Below are 18,001 nucleotides of genomic sequence, written 5' to 3'. Positions count from 1 at the left end.
CATCCATAGACACTCCCCTATCCACCATGCTTGTGACCTCCTGGATTAGTCAGAGGCCTTCATATCCATGCTGACTCTCTCTGATCAGCTCACACTTGTCCCTCTATTGCTCTGTCCCTGATGACAGATTCCAGTAACTTCCCCACAACTGATATTAAACTGATGGGTCTGCAGTTACCTGGTTTCTCACTCTCTCCCTTCATAAATAGTGGGGCGACATTTGCAATTTTCCAATCCAATAGGTGCAATTCCTGAATCTGGAGAGCTTTGGAAAATTATGACTAACGCATCTGCATAAAAGAAAACCTAGTGCAGGGTGAAGATTTCTTTTTCCCCCTGGAAGATTTAAGGCACAGTGACCTGACTTATCCAATAGTATTATGGAGGAAAATTAATGAAGAATATATTAATCCTACTGTACAACTTGATTGTAATGGCAGAAAAAATATGATGATCTTACCTTTGTTTTAGTCTGCTCTGATCTTCTTGAATCGAATCTAGGAAGTGGGTCTACAAGAAAAATTCCAGAATTATTACTACAAAACGACACCCAGCTCTACCTCACCACCACCTCACTCGACCCTTCCGCTGCCTCTGATTTGTCACGCTGCTTGTCCGACATTCATTATTGGATGAGCAGAAATTTCCTCCAATTAAATATTGGGAAGACCAAAGCCACTGTCTTCGGTCCCCACCACAAACTCCGTTCCCCAGCCAATGACCTCATCACTCTCCCTGGCCACTGTCTGAGGCTGAACCAGATCGTTCGCAACCTTGGTATACTACTTGACCCTGAGATGAGCTACTGACCCCATAACCTCTCCATCACCGAGACCGCCTACTTCCACCTCCGTAACATCGCCCGTCTCCACCCCTGCCTTAGCTCATCTGCTGCTGAAACCATGCCTTTGTTGCCTCTAGACTCAGCTATTCCAATGCTCTCCTGACCAGCCTCCCACCTTGCACCCTCCATAAACTTGAGCTCATCCAAAACTCTGCTGCCAGTACCCTAACTCGCACCAAGTCCCGTTCACTCGTCACCTCTGTGCTCTCTGACCTACATTGGCTCCTGGTCCGGCCATGCCTCAATTTTAAAATTTTCATTCTTGTCTTCAAATCCCTCCATGGCCTCGCGCCTCCCTCTCTCTGTAACCTCCTCCAGCACTACAACCCTTCGAGAACTCTGCATTCCTCCAATTCTGGCCTCTTGTGCATCCCCGATTTTAATCGCTCCACCAATGGCGGCCGTGCCTTCAGCTGCCTAGGCTCTAAGCTCTGGGATTCCCTCCCTAAATCTCTCCGCATCTAGACCTCTCTCTCCTCCTTTAAGACCTATGAAAACCTAGCTCTATGACTGTCACCCGTCCTAATATCTCCTTATGTGGCTTGCTGTCAAATTTTGTTTGATAATGCTCATGTGAAGCCCCTTGGGATGTTTTACTATGTTATAGGCGCTATATAAATGCAAGTTGTTGTTGTGCACAATGAAGAACACGTAGGCTGGGATTTTGCACTTTTGCCGAATCCCGGCTCATGTTCAGTGGGTGGGAGTTCCACCCGGGACAAGAATGCACCTCTGACCCGGCCGATTTTCCAGGGTCAGGGCAAATTCTGGGGAACCCGCCTGGTGGGGCCGCGAGAATTGGTGGGGAGTCTTCTTTCAAATAGTCCATGCAATCGAGTGAATAGGCGTTCAGGCCTTTTCATCTTTAAATGCCATCTCCGCTGCCCTTAGCAATGCTTAATTCCAGGGACAAAAAGGCATCCCATGCCTTGGGTTGCTACGGCATAAATTACAAGAAATACGTTATATATTTGGCCAGATGTATTATATACCTGGCATCACTTCCAGTGAAAAATACCGTAGTGAGCAGAGGGCGGGAAGCAGCTCCCTATGAATTTTCTCCCAGTGGAACTCCAGCAGATAATCTAGGCTTTAAATTCCCTTCAGTCTAAGTTTTATTGCTTTGAACTTCTTTGTGTAATGTGAGTGATCGCAGAGAGATTAAAACCAACTGATTAGCTCAGGATTGACCAACTTTTCAAAGATTAAGAGAAAAATACCATTTTAGCCAACATGCTGAAAGTACCGAGTCTCGCTTATGTTTTTTGAGCATGTCAGGCACACCTTCAGTATCCCATATGTATTATTTATGTGTGAGCCTTGATACCAAGCACCACCCACCAGGGCATCACAGCCAAGCATAATACTGTCCTCATAGCCTGACATTCTGATTGTATTCAGAAGCAAGAATCCTGCCTGATTTCCTCCTCCCCAATCAAGGGATGCTGAAGCTGATCACAGCGCCTCGCCGTCACTCCAGGTGCGGTTCGCGAACGTACAACAGACCAGAGGTTGAAAGGTCCATGAGGCTACTCCAAGTCTCCATGGCTCACTCACTGGACAAATGTTCTAAGCATCGGGAAACAATGACTGAATTTTCTTTCCTCACCACTGCCTCATCTCAGGTCCGCTAACTCCCGCAGACCTGGGATCAAACCTGGAGCTTTCTATAGGAAAGAAGAGAATCGCAGTGGTCGCTGTGTGTAACAACATCATAAACTCGTTCTTTTTGAATGCACTTATGATATCATTACATTCATCGAGCAGAGCAATTCGTCCCTCTCTAGTTCATTGCCTTTACCCATTGGGCGTTGGGGGAGCTGTGGGACTATATTTCTACCTTTCCACTGTATAAAAATACTGCAATATATGAGCGCACATTTGTTTAAGAACGCAAGGAAAAGTCAAGGATGAAAAAGGACCATTAACCCATTGAGCCTCATTCCTCTAGTTTTCCAACTCACATAGCCTAACCAACGGCATCTTGAACTCCCCTAATGGTCTCTGACCTCATTACCTTATTGATGGATTATACTCCTTGAATATATATATTTTAAACATTTTTTACTAACTTAAGTTTATGAACTTAAGTTCATAAAGGGCTCCAAGGGTTAAATTATGAGGAGAGATGACTTAAACCAGACTTGCATTCCCTGGAATATAGAAGGTTAAGGGGTGATTTGATTGAGGTTTTTAGGATTTTGAAAGGAATTGATAGGGTAGATAGAGTGAAACTTTTTCCGCTGGTGGGGGAGTCTAGGGCAAGGGGACATAACCTTAAAATCAGAGCCAGGCCATTCAGGAGAGAAGTTAGGAATCACTTCTTCACACAAAGGGTGGTAGACGTGTGGAACTCCCTCCCACAAAAAGCAGTAGACACTAGCTCAATTAATAATTTTAAATCTGTGATCGATAGATTTTTGCTAGCCAATGGTATTAACGGATATGAAGCCAAGGAGGGTAAATGGAATTAGGATGCAGATCAGCCATGATCTCATTGAATACCGGAACAGGCTCGAGGGGCTGAATGGCCTGCTCCTGTTGCTATGTCCTTTTGGTTTCATCTTGAAATAACATTCTGGGTTTATTTTATCTTTATTCATTGAGGCCACCTTCTTTCTAGTCTTCAGGCTTAAGTTTTTGTAATGTGTTTCCATTGATCATCCACTTCACATTTGGGATTATCCTTGATGCGATTCTTTGCACCCTCTCCCTTGTATACACGTCCCTTTTGAAGTGTGGTGACACAGTACGTCAAGAGTGGCTTGACCAGTATGTTATAAAGCCTCAACATCTGTTATTTTTATTCTGCTACTATTCTGGCTATGTATTCCAACATTCTATTTGCTTTGTTTACTGCTTCTGCGCTTTGTCTCGATACTGTAAGTCATACATACTTGGGTAGTATTAATAGTGTAACAAATACTGACAAATGATAAATACCTTCACAACTGGCTACTCCATGAGCAACCAAGCATATTATGTCTGGTAATCCAGCAGGACAGTTTAACACAAGGTTATCTGGTTCGGTTAGTGCTCGACACCTTAAGGTATGCTTTGCCATGGCTTCCCTAATACAATTTTACAATACGGCTTACAAAGCACTTCATAGCCACAAGGTGGTTTTCCTTCTTGGGCAGACTATTCCATATATTTAACCCCTCCGTGTAAAGCAATTAAATCTAAATTGACTGTTCATCTTCCCATTTCTGAATTTGTAAATCTGCGCTTCATGTCATCGTGTTGTCACACCAGTGGAAATAAAGATTTTTATAGGGAGTATTATCGCACAAGTATTATGAACAAAACTGAATTTATCTTTTTAATTTTCTAACCTGTTTTTCACTGCTTAAAAATTATTTTGTCGAGAGGATTCCAATTATGAAGCATTATTTTCTCTGGTCATAGTGTGTCAACAACATCATATCTATCGTGGAATGTTTCCCTACTGCCATTGTTCCTAGCAAAGACGTCGCTAACACAAAACAACCAAGGAAATCTCCCCCTTTGTTGGCATTCCAAGGCAGATAATAATGTAATATATGGAAAATATCTCTGAACCTTGTATGTTTACGTATGTACAGGATATATGAATTTGTGCTCACATTTATATTTTAGACCTGTCTGCTTATTGGTGAATTGTAAACTTAATAAATGTGAGCAGTTTATTGTTGTTTCTTAGAACATTAATTATAAAATCTGCTCATTTATAAGAATATTTTTCAATAGGCCAATTTTTTAACCGTTTTATGCCCATAATCTACTCTTTTAGGCCTAATTGTTAAAATTCACTTGCTTGTGTCCCTATCACCTGTCCATCAAGCTAACAGGTGGACCTGGGTGTTGTCTTGTCAGATAAATGCCTCCTGAATTCAGGTAATATCAGCCAGCAGAAACTGCCCAATCAAGACAACAACAACTTGCATTTATATAGCGCCTGAAGGAGATTACAGAGATAGTGTGGGGCGAGGGATTTGAAGACCATGGATGAGAATTTTAAATTTGAAGCGTTGCTGGACCAGAAGCCAACGTAGATCAGCGAATGCAGGGGTGATGGGAGAACAGGACTTGGTGTGAGTTAGGATACAGGCAGCAGAGTTTTGGATGAGCTAAAGTTTACAGAGGGTGGAAGATGGCAAGTCAGCCAGGAGAGCATTGGAATAGTTGAGTCTATTGGTAACAAAGGCATGGATGAGGGTTTCAGCAGTAGATGGGCTGAGGCAGAGGCGGAGACGGGTGATATTACGGAGGTGGAAGTAGGCGGCCTTTGTGATGGAGAGGATATGGGGTCAGGAGCTCAGCTCAAGGTCAAATAGGACGCCAAGGTTAAGAACAGTCTGGTTCAGCCCGAGACTGTGGCCAGGAAGGAGGATGGAATTGATGGCTAGGGAACAGAGTTTGTGACGGGGACCAAAGACAAAGGCTTCGGTCTTCCCAATATTTAATTGGAGGACGTTTCTGCACTTGTGGTCAGTTTCTCAAACAGCTAATGAGCTTCTTAACTGATTAATAAGTGTTAACATTTTCAAGCCCTATAGTTTACACAGAGAAAACATGGTGTTGTTTGGAAATTTTTGTACATCCGAGTTTAATTCCCAGGACATGTGTGTTCTTCGTCAGGTAAACTCATGCAACCTTTCCCTCTGTCAACTCATCCCACACTATCGCCACGACAACGCTGAAAGAAATTCCCAACAAAAACCCACACAACCCTGACGTCAGGCCACATAGTAGGAACGACTACCGCGTCCATGAACTGACAACTAGGAAGTCAGTCACTCTTAAGTGGAGTGAAATGGCAATAATTGGAGGATATGTGTTAGTTTTACATAAATATGAATGACTGGAATGAACCAATCTCTCACACACACATACTCACACAAAAGAGTTGCTACCACTGACTTGTCACCTATCTTATTTCACTGTTTGGGCTGACATTGCAGGTGCACGGTCTGTCATCAGGAGTATATAGGCTGACATCGTGAGTGTGAGACATTGGCCCTGTGTGAGATGACGTAGCGGTTGTATGAGCTGAGGCGGTGGGGGGGAGCGCTGGTCTGACATGGGGCGGATTCACTGAGGACTGTCATGGAGAAGTGAGCTGTGCAGTGGTAGTGAGGAGTGAGCTGAAGACTGCCAGTGGGACTGAGAGAACAGAATCGAGCAGGGATTACCTCAAGACCATCAGTGGTGAGTGTCATTTCAGACTTGTGGCCTCACCTCTGTTCACAAATTAATGGCAGCTTTGATTAAACAAGGAAATCACCCTCTTTGACCAACTTCTACACAGAAGAAACAAACAAATATTTCTATGCAAAATTCAACAAACACATTCCTGGCATCAACAATCAGTCAACAAGCACTTAATAGGCTTTCTTTTCCTAGTTTCTTTCATTATTTATATCTCAACACTTTGCATGTGGGAGGAAATTACATCTGGACAATAAAAATGCATTGCAGTGTTCTTTATGAAAGCTATCAAATTTTCATTCCAGATTTTGCATGCACCTTTCTCGTGAAGATATAAGCCTCTATTAATTCACCCTGTGATAAGAATAAACCAGTTTGGAGTCCGGATTGAAAATAAATGCAAAGAAAGAAAAGTCAATGGTAATCCCAAAGAAAGAGGGAGCGCTAAATTGGGCCGTGTAGCGCCCGTTGTTTCGGCGCTACACGGCCTCTCCGACATCCATGATGGCGTCTTGGATGCGCGCGCACGTTTCCTGCGTGACGTGCGCCGGACGCCATCTTGCTATAGGAGTTAGCGCAGGCGCAGATAACGAACGCTGGAATCATGTAAAGTAGGGAGAAAATGGCTTCAATCAGTGTGCAACGCTGATTTAAAGTGATAGACACCATTTTGGGACTTAACGCTCAACACAACGCACATTCTTAACCCCGACCATCTGAACGTGTCTTCGGTGCCTGGAGGCCCCCCACTGGCACTATTTAAAGGGACCATGCAGGATTTACAGGTTAGTGGCTGGATTATTGCATCTGGCTGCCGAGACATTTGTAACTGTTTTTGGAGGTCTCCTAGATTTCAATACTATGACGAGGAGACATGGCCTAACATTTAGAGCCAGGATGTGCAGGAGTGAAGTTAGGAAATGCTTCTACATGCAAAGGGTGGGAGACGTTTGGAACGCTCTTCTGCAGACGGCAGTTGATGCTAGCTCACTTGTGAATGTTAACTCTGAGATTGATAGATTTCTGTGAACCAAGAGTATTATGGGATATGGGGCTAAGGCGGATATATGGAGTTAGGTCACAGGTCCACCATGATCTCATTGAATGGTGGAACAGGCTCGAGGGGCTAAATGCCACTGCCATTTGCTGCCTCTTCATATGCGCCACCTTCTCCTTCAAAAAAGCGGGACATGTGACTGGGTGATGTGCCTGTCATGGTTGAATAGCTGCCAGTGTGTGTAGCCTGTGAGTTGTGGGTGTGCAGCTTGAAACAGTGGTAATGTTTAAGGGTGAGAGGAAGCATCTGATTGGAAGAGTTGAGTACAGATGGAAAGAGTTTGTTGGTATGTGGGTGATGGGGGTGTAGTGTGTGGAGCAGTTGGTAGGAGACGCCACTTGACAGTTGACCTCACTCACTTTGACCACTCATGTCAAAGCACTGAACTTCTTCCTGCACTGAATCCATGTTCATGATGATGTGCGCCTGGCATTGACTTCGTCCCCCGCTGCCTCCCACTGCCTTTTGAGTATATTTCTGGAGGGCTTCTTGCCCCCCCACCCTGCATTTATAGGATGTCCCTCCTTCTGTCCACCTCTTGCACCCAAGGTCTCTAGTGCATCAGCAGAGAACCTTGGTGCATGCACTCTCGCAGGCCTGGTACTAACTCAGATCGGCAAATTGGTGAGGTCTGACGTGCAAATTGGAGGATGTGGGATTTAGTAGTGCGCAACCTTTATTCAATGTTTTAACATAACTCAACAGTGTGTACAAATGTAAGGAGTCTTACAACACCAGGTTATAGTCCAACAGCTTTATTTGAAATCACAAGCTTTCGGAGGCTTCCTCCTTCGTCAGGTGAGTGGCTGACGAAGAAGGAAGCCTCCGAAAGCTTGTGATTTCAAATAAAGCTGTTGGACTATAACCTGGTGTTGTAAGACTCCTTACATTTGTCCACCCCAGTCCATCAACCGGCATCTGCACAACATCAGTGTGTAAACATAGGGATGGGACCTGCATCTATGTTTTACGTGTGCGATGTCCGTGCAGTCAGTAGACTGTTATTTGCAGCAAATAACAGGTACCAGCTACCTTTAAGAGATTTCTAAGAAACATCCTCTCTTTAAGAGATTGAGCTCCCTCTGGTGGTGGAAAGTGCGAATTGCATTGATTCCACGTGCAAGGCCCGGACAGGAACGCTGATTGCAGTAAATGCTCCGGAGGGTCCAAACTTGCGTTCTGCCTACGCAGGGGCCATTGGGCGCGGGGTACTACCGCATCGCGCTACCCGCGTCCAAAAACGGCCCCTATCGAATTATTCCCCCAGGGTATCTTAAAAACTGACCTTTGAATATGATAGAAATGGGGCAACCAAGAAATTATTTACTTGAGTTGTCTAACATCACATGGCCAAAGCCACTTGCAAGGTGGACGCAGGATACCAATTTCAACAGAAGTATGTAAGAACACAAAGAAGTTTACATCCACCTGTATTATGTCCAAAATGGTGATAAGAAGCAGAAGCATTTAAGTGCTGTGCGTGACCAACTGCGTGCTACAGATTTGAACGTTGCAACTTGAAATTGAGTTTGAAATTTGGTGCTACAGGGGAAAATGTGCATTGAAAATTAACTGAACAAGAAAATGAAAAGGTCCATGAGCTGGCACAACATCAGAGATGACGTGACTAATTATGGTGAAAAAAATGGCACATTATTCGGAAGTCATAAGGAAAGTTGTTGGGGCCGTTATTGTCTGGAAAACCTGATAGTAAGAGATCAAGATGCAGGCAAAAAAGGATGCAGCAACAGGGGGTTGATACAATCCATCTGTGCAGTGACCTGAAAGTCGGGAGGCCTTTGGTCACCAACTTCAAGAGCACAGAAGAGATAAAGAGAGAGGGAGAAAAACAACTTTTAATTAGAATTTGAGTTGGGGTGCAAATTGTGTTGTTGAAGCTGTCCACATAACAAGTGACATTGTAGAAATGGGGTCATGATTGCAAATGCCAAAGTCCACAGGTCAGGGAATGTATCCAGTATGATGAGTGCTGGGGTGTTCTCTGGTTGTCATCAGTGTTATATTTGAATGCAGAGATCTATTTCTGTTTGAACCTGAAAATTTCCTTTAAATACACTGTCTCTTATTTGATGTTCTACAATCATAATTATTGCATTCCAATTTGTGCCATCTAAGATCAGAGCATTTTGTAGATTACTGAAGCAAAGATCTTTGAAAAAGAGCTGCAGAACCATTAAACAGCATAAAAAGTACATGACAAAAATTATTGTTCCACAGTAAAAGGGGCACAGCCATGTCAGCTCAATAGAAACAAAATAAATATTTGCTGTATTTTATCCACAAACAGATGTTTATACGAACATACAATGAATGACGGACAGGAAAAAACCTACTGGTCCATCCTGCCTGTCCCATACAGTTGTGATGCCGTGTGCATCTCAATACAGACACTCCCCACCCACCCAGAGCCATGTAATCTCCAGGGAGAGGCAAAAAAAGGATTAAAATCCAGGCCCATTACGAGGGGGGGGGGGGGGGGGGGGAAATCTGGAAAATTCCTCTCGACCCCCTTCGGAAAGTAGTCCAGGAGACCACCCTGGCATGGAATGCTTATTGAAATAAATGTTTTAGAAAGTCAATAAAAGAAGCTCACTGTGTATGTAATCACACTGAATCATGTGGCAATGAAAGTGGCTGCCAGTTGCAACACAAAAAAGGATAACACCACAGCAGAGCTGCATCGTTGCCTATATCTGAAGCCATTCACGAACGGTTAGCTTAACATCATATGACTGCATGTCATAAGTGGGGTCTAGAAAGCACTTATTGCTTTTAGTTATTCATGCTGGTTTTGCCCAATCAATCAAAAATGATCTTTATTGAACATTTTTTCGCAGATTGCCTCCGTCCAATATGTCAGGATGAATTGGCTTCTGTGAAAGAATAGAGCCAGTAACAAGTTCAAAATTACAGTACCCTCTATCACAGACCCTTCCGCTAACGATGCCAAGGATAAATTGTTTGTTATTCAGTTCATGGCCCCTTACTCGTGTTCAACTTGAAACAAGAAACCATGAAGAGCAAACATGAACAAGGCTTTGATTTTTTTTTATTCTTCGAGATGTAAGCGTCACTGGCAAAGCCAGCATTTATTGCCCATCCCTAGATTTCCTTGAGAAGATGGTGGTTGGCCTTCTTCCTGAACCGCTGCAGTACATATGGTGAAGGTACTTCCACATTGCTGCAAGGTAGGGAGTTCCAGGATTTTGACGCAGCGACAATGAAGGAACAGCAATGTATGTTCACGTCAGGATGGGGCGGTAATTGACTGGGTTGAGTTTGTCCTGCCTTTTACGGACAGGACATGCCTGGGCAATTCTCCACATTGTCAGGTATATGACAGTATTGTAGCTGTACTGGAACAGCTTGGCTAGGAACACGGCTAGTTCTGGAGCACAGATCTTCAGCACTACAGTTGGGATACTGTTGGGGCCCATAGCCTTTGCTGTGTCCAGTGCACTCAGACGTTTTTTGATGTCACGTAAAGTGAAATGAATTGGCTGAAGACTGGCATCTGTGATGTTGGGGACCACAGAAGAATGCCAAAAAGGTTCATCCACTCGGCACTTCTGGCTGAAGATGGTTGCAAATGCTTCATCCTTGCCTTTTGCACTCGCGTGCTGGGCTCCGCCATCATCGAGGATGGGGATGTCCATAGAACTTCCTCCTCCCATTTGTTGCTTAACTGTCCACCACCATTGGCTGTGGCAGGACTGCAGAGCTTTGACCTAATCTGCTGGTTGTGGGATTGCTTAGCTCTGTCCATAACATGATGCTTTTGTTGTTTGGCGTGCATGTAGTCCTGTGTTGTAGATTTGCCAGGTTAGCGCCTGCATTATTCTGCATTTCACCTCTAGAAATGCACGTGATATGCAAAGGGCTGTAAGTCTGGCATTACAGATATTGGCCCAATTTTCTGATCAGGCTTGGATGATTTACACCTGTTTATCGGGCAAACCTGAACAGAAAATTTACACTATTATCATATCAGTAGTAGCAAACCAGGGATTAAGTTCGTTGACACTAATTGTAAAATAATGTTACTATGCAATGGAAATTATAGTTGCAGTGAATGTAAAAGCAAAATCTTTTGTGCAGACCAATTTCAAATATATACAGGGTATGATTATTTCCTTGTGACCTGCATGTGGTGAACTAAATCCCAATATTACTGCTCTTTAAATCACTTGATATAAAAGCAATTCTGCTCAGATCTTGTGGTTCAAATATGAGCACCTGTCATCGTCAACCATGATACCTGCTGCAACAAAAAAAAGTTTGACAAACAAAATTAAAACAAACTCTGCCAGTCCGTATAGTGAAGAACTACAGAAGCTGGAACATCTCAACCTATTATTGCCTTGTAACACCCTCTAGGCTATGTGACATCCTGTGCAAACAAAATACTCTATAATTTCCACTTCACAGCAGCATTATTTTATTTTCAACATCAATTCACAGAATCTCTAGATTGCCAGAACTGAGGAGAGAATAGTTGGGATGAGATCTATAACCCCAGATCTCATCTCCGTAGCACATCGTGTACATTTCTAGGGTAGGGAAAATGGGGGCAGGAAACACCTGTTTGAAACAGGTGGGAACTTCATTAAAATATTGAAATAAGGTCAGTTAATGTCATGCTCATAATTTCCTGACATTCATGCATGCAGGACGTTCAACAATAATTACACCCCTAAATAATGGGCTTCCAGAGTTGGTAGGGAATCAGCTGTGTGCAGAAGTTCATTTAAAGGCCATAGTAAAAAAAAATCTTATTTAACAACTTTAAAGTGATTTTTCAGCACTGTTTTTAAAATCTTTTTGTGGATTTTTTTTTCCTGCTGTCATTTCGTTTTTGAGGAATCTTGGTGGCAATTGCTCCTCTGCCTCTTTGTTTCTCCTGCAGCTTCGTTATGTCGCCAATGAAAAAGAAAGCTAGAATGTGCATTTATCTAGCGCCTTTCACGACCTCACGACGCCCCAAAGTGCTCTACGGCCAACGAGGTACTTTGAAATTTCCCAAATTGCAGGAAGAAGAGAAGGAGCAATGAACAGATTCCAGGCATGTCAGGAAACACCAGCGATGATGTTTGCTGACAGCTGATACCCTCCAGCCACAACTACAGGCACGAGCGCAGATACCTTGCTTTGCAGGTGATTAGTGTGTGTGAAAGCTCCCATTCCCAAGGAAAAGTGATACGTGAATGACTTGCTAAACATAATGCTGGGTGGTCCTTGGAGAAACATATCAAATGCAGTATATCATGCTCTAAGTGATAATGCAGGAAAGGCAGCACACCAGAATGAACAAAAGGAAATATTTCTTGGCCAAACCTGTCTAGATGCCATCAAACGAATCCTAACTGCAGCATCATGCAGCATTTGGCAGGCGTAGCAAGTGATAATACCAGTCTGCTGTGGCTTCAAACCAGCCTCCAGCTCCTTCTAGACATACTGCAATGTTGAGAAATGGGGATAGTGCCATGGAGTTGGAAACAGGAACACTCTCCTTGTAACCTCATACACATTGGGTTTCCTTTCATTTCATTTTTGCCTGTCATTCCTTAGCCCTCCCTCTCCTCCTACAGCAAAGACTGCCCATAAGTTGAAATGCCCTTTGAGCCTTTCCCAAGTCTATTTGGATTTTTGTCCCCTATTCAGGTGCTTCCCTTTAAAAGTCTCACTCGCCTATCACCTCTGTCCTCGCTGACCTACACTGGCTCCTTGTTCCCCAACACATTAAATTTAAAATCCTTATCCTTGTCTTCAAATACCTCACCAACCTCACCAGCCTCACCCTATCAATGCAACCTCCTCCAGCCTTCCGGCACCCTTTAGTCCCCTGACCCTAGCCTTTCGTGAATCCCCACCCTCCCTTTGCCCCACCATTGGTAAGACATCCTTCTGCTACCTTAGCCCTGCTTGCTGAAATTCCCTCTCCAAACCACTCTGTCTGTCCACTGCTCTGTCCATCTTTTAAAACTTTCCCAAAACCAATCTTTTCGACCAAGGTTTTGGTTACCCCTCCTAATCTAATCTCTGTGTAACTCACTGTTTATTTGCCTGTCTATTCCCACTTGGAAACATGTCGGAGCTAGGATTGCCAATTCTGGTTAGACATATTCCTGGAGGTATCATCACATGACCTCCTGCCTTCAACAGCCCCGCCCCCATAATCCTGCCATTTATTTATCCAATATGCCCTCCCTTGCAAGGCTAAAACCTCCCCACACCAATTGGAAACCAAATAGACTCTTCATTACCCAATTGGATGATTCATGACTGTCAGTCAAACAGCCATTTTTCCTAGATCCAATATTTTTGTAACTAATAAACAAAAGTATCAAAAACATTTTTTAAAAACACAATTTTTTTTAACGCCCCTGTGATTTTTCTCCTGGGTTTTGCTCGCAGCAGTGTCCTGGAGATTAGTCTTTAATTCCTGGAGACTCCAGGGCAATCCTGGAGAGTTGGCAAGCCTACTTGGAAAATATTTTTTTTGCTTTAAAGGCACTATTAAAAAGCAAGTTTTTGTTGTCCACAATCGTTTAAATTTTACCTATACACAATTTTCCGCTCTCACCAGTAGAGTACGCCCTACACACATCCAAATCTGCACCTGGCGCTCTAGATAATTATGATGTGCTGACCAAAATTAACACGTCTTGGAAAATCTACCTTTATGTGTTTTGATGGGACTCAGCTGCCTGTAACTTCGACATAAGATATTTGTACCAACTCAGGCTTCCAAATGTTGGCCTGATTTTAGCACAATTATTTGAGCTGCTTGCTTCAATGAAATAACTGGGAAAAATAACAGAATTCTGATTACTGATTGGCCAAAAAAGCAGCTTTTGGTGCTGGGTTGTAGCCAATCAGAGACTTACTTAGTCTTCTCTCGGTCACAGCCAGATGCAGCACACAAAGGTGGAGCAGAACAGATGGAAAATATATCGAAAATAAATACCGAAAATATGAGTTAAGCAATTAAGTGTACAAGAACGGCGGGACAGGGACGATCAAAGAACAGGAGAAACTGAAGACAGGAAGAGTTGAAGTGAAGTTTTTAAACCTATTTTTATTTAAAGCTGGTAGATTTCCCATGTCATTGTTCACAGTGAGTTGGACGATATACTGTTTTATAAGCAAAGGGTGGTTGGAAAACAGAGTGGTTATTCAAAGGATTTGGAAATAAGTTAGAGCACTGTTGGATATTAGATCAGAAGTAAGCGTTAAGGTGTCTTTGATAGTTTTCTGGGAAAATTTAGGCAATATTGATATTTTGTGTGACATTGTTGGTGTGGTAGGTGTTTGCCAGGCACAAAACTTTTACACATATAGATTGTCAAAAATAGCATATTTTAGCCATAGAGTATAGTTTAACATTACAGTAATAAGATGACTCCTGCCAATTGACCAGCTTTAAACAATGGCAGATGAAGTTTAATGTGGGAAAGTGTGAGGTCATCCACTTTGGATCTGAGCAAGACAAATCAGAATATTTTCTTAATGGTGAGAGACTAGGAACTGTGGAGGAGCAAATCACTAAAAGCTAGTGCACAGGTAGAAAAAGCAATCAAAAAGGCTAATGGAATGTTGGCCTTTATCTCAAGGGGGTTGGAATACAAGAGTGAGGAAGTTATGCTTCAGTTGCACAATTCCATAGTCAGAGCCCATCTTGATTACTGCATTCATTTTTGGGCACCGAACCTCAGGAAAGATATATTGGCCTCGAAGGGGGCACAGCGCAGCTTCACCAGAATGATACCAAGGCTTATGGGGTTAAATTATGAGGACAGGTTGCATAAACTTGGTTTGTATTCCCTTGGGATTTGGAAGGTTGAGGGGTGATCTAATTGAGGTCTTTAAAATTATAAAGGAATTCGATAGGATAGATATAGCGAAACTATTTCCTCTGGTGAGGGAATCCAGACAAGGGGGCACAGGCTTAAAATTAGAGCTAGGCCATTTAGCAGTGAAATAAGGAAGCACTTTTTCACACAAAGGGTAGTGGAAATCTGGAACTCTCTCCCCCAGAAGGCTGTGAATGCTGGGACAACTGAAATTTTCAAGACTGAAATCGATAGACTTTTGTTGGGTATCAAGGGATATGGAGCAAAGGCAGGTAAATGGATTTAAGGTACAGATCAGCCAGGATCTAATTGATACCAGGGCTTAAAGGGTTAAATATTGAGGCCAGGTTGCATAAACTGTATTTTACTCCCTTATATTCCTTTGAGTTTAGACGGTTGAAGGGTGACCTAATCGAGGTCTTTAAAATGATAAAGGGATTTGATAGAGTAGATACTGAGAAACTATTTCCTCTGGTGAGGGAATCCAGAACAAGAGGGGAATATTCCTATTCCCATATTCCTAAATGTCTTACTGTACTATTAGGGTTTGTCTCAGCATCAGGGCTGAACACTTTAAAAAGCCTGGAATTCCCTGGAGCCCCTGTACTCTAAGGGTTCAGCATTTCAGCACAATCTGAAGAAAGACACACCATATCAATTTTAAAGACAAGTATTCATCTGAGTTGCCACATAATCCCCTTACCTTGTTTACAGTACGGCCGGCTCTAATTCTGAAATGGTTACTCCACTGTGAGGTAGACGTTCAGCGCGGATTTGTCCCCGTTTAGACTGCCCTTATACAGTGGGGGAGTCCGCCACTGTGAATCTTGCTGTCACACCCGCAGCGTGCACACGTGCTACATCAGCGGGGGGATGCTTGCAGACTTTGTGAAGCCACTGTTACCAAACCCTGTCCGCACAAATAAAACAAGTAGGTTGGTTTGATGATTGTAAGGAAACAATATTTTTTGACTTCCTGTCAAATCACTAAAATCTTGCATTGCCATTTCACCACACCATCAGTTTCTGCAGCAGTTTTTTTTTTAGCTCATCGGTGGAACGTGAGTTAACTCCTACTTGTTCCAGGCTTCAATCTGCTTTCGAAGTTCGTAATCGCAGTTATAAAGCAGTTACATCTCTGTAGCTTATGCCGTTGTCTTCCCAGTTAATTCTGGCGTGGAGCTGGCATGAGTTTACACTGCGAAGCCCCTGAACTCATCCTAAAATCTAACCTGAAAGAAATGTGCCTTTAATACAGAGTTAAATTCGGAGGGTGTGATCAGGCAGGGTTTTTATACTGCCAAGTTCATGCTGGGCTTGTTCCAGCAAAAAAAAAACTGACTGTATAAAACAGGATATAAATGCTACAGATATCTCTGCCTACTGAACCCATCACAGCCCTGGCTTGCTCCCACATTTCATGCTTTAAATTTTAATTTCATGCTCTAATCAGAGGTAACCTAAGACCAAATTTTTTAATGTAGAAAATCCTTCGTTTTGACAATACAAAGTTCTGCTTCAGCCATACCACAGGCGAGGAATGCACTTCATCACTCTGGAGACAGCTGGCCCCGAACAGCACTCCCAGTTCACGAAGTCACAGCAACTATCTGCACCAAGGACCATGATTTATTATCCTTTGTACGCGGGAGTGCCGTCGTCAATACCAATGGCAATGTGTATAGCACCACGGTGCTCCAAAACATAGTTGTTCTCTGGCCTGGCACAGAATTATGCGCAGCTGAATGAATATTTAAACTGTAATCAAAATACTCTTTCATTGTGCTTTTCCAGCCCCATATGCGCTGTTTTTTGTTTAAAACCCAAGGTGAAGGTTCTTGATCCATAGTGCAGGACACCACCAAGATTGAAAAGAGTACACGAAAGGTTAGGTAATTAGTAGGTAAATCAATAATAGCTTTTAGGTGAGGTAAAGCTTGGGTTATAAAGCCTGAAGATTGTAGAAGGAAGACTGAAAGAAGTATGGAGTCCCACAGCGTTAAGATCCGGTCAAAGGATGAGTTAGAGTAGGAAAATGTGCGATGAGTCTTGATTTCAACACAGTGGGGTAAAGGGAGGAAAGAAATTGTATAGGATGACAGATTTGCAGTTCAGAAAGAACAAGAGAGGAACATTCAAGAACTCTGACCATTGTAGTATTGATAAAATAAAGAACGACAAGAAAGGCCACGATAGGCGTGAACATACTGCATTGGATCAATGGAGAGGAAAGGCCTGATACTTAATGGTGACCATTTTCCTGACCATAATCTTGCTACTAAAAAAAAAACAGAATCTTACTAACAACAGGGTAAATGTTGCTCAGGACCTCTCTCTAATCAAGAATAGGAGTTCAACTCTTGTGTGCTTCTTCAAGTGTTCAGACCTTGAAAGGGCAGTAGAATCAGCGCTAACAGAGGGATTTAAGTATGTTGCCGTAGTTCTGCGATATTTAGCAGCTGCATAAACAGAACTACATTCCTGTTCAAAATGTCTCATTACAAGCTGTCAATGGCAAGCAGTTTTAAAGAGTAAAATTTAGGAACAAGGAAGGACTCGCAGATGCCAATAAGTGCTTTGACATCTTCCCCTTTACACCATTTAGCATTATGTGGCAATTCAGATGAATACAGTTCTTCATTAATCCATACTTGCTTTGAGCTCTGTAACATTAGCTGTAGTTCATCGCATTGGAATAAATGAGAAATATTAAAGCAACTAGGAATTCTTTATAATTTATGCTTCAAATTGCACATGACTCTTGGTTTTAATTGGATTCACTAATAAACAATCCATAATGTTTTTGTATCAGAATGATTTTTATATATTAAATCTATATACATTATATATGTTATAAAGTTTGCATCTAGTGTTTGTGTGTCACACACACCAACGGTCATTGCCCTGCAGCCTAAAATTTACAAGCAGTTAACAAATGCCCTCTAATTGATCGCAGTTTTTAAATACCTATAATTAATTACCTGCTGGTTTGCCTATTTAGAGCAGTGGACTTAATAGGACAGGCCAGATTGGCAA

General features: G+C 42.7%; 1 protein-coding gene across 1 annotated transcript in view; it reads right to left on the bottom strand.

The window, feature by feature from the left end:
- LOC137301598 (uncharacterized) overlaps nt 1-16,077 on the bottom strand; it is a 37,856-nt gene extending 21,779 nt beyond the window's left edge. The window contains exons 1-2 of the mRNA XM_067971149.1: nt 15,669-16,077; nt 461-510 (exon numbers count right to left, since the gene is read on the bottom strand). The gene's annotated coding sequence lies outside the window, so the exon portion shown is untranslated. The remainder of the gene's footprint in view (nt 1-460; nt 511-15,668) is intronic.
- Nucleotides 16,078-18,001: the final 1,924 nt, after the last annotated feature.

This window comes from Heptranchias perlo, chromosome 34 (genome assembly GCF_035084215.1).
Source record: "Heptranchias perlo isolate sHepPer1 chromosome 34, sHepPer1.hap1, whole genome shotgun sequence".
NCBI lineage: Eukaryota > Metazoa > Chordata > Chondrichthyes > Hexanchiformes > Hexanchidae > Heptranchias > Heptranchias perlo.
Note: the sequence above shows the minus strand (reverse complement) of the source record. Positions and strands in the feature narration are given on the sequence as shown.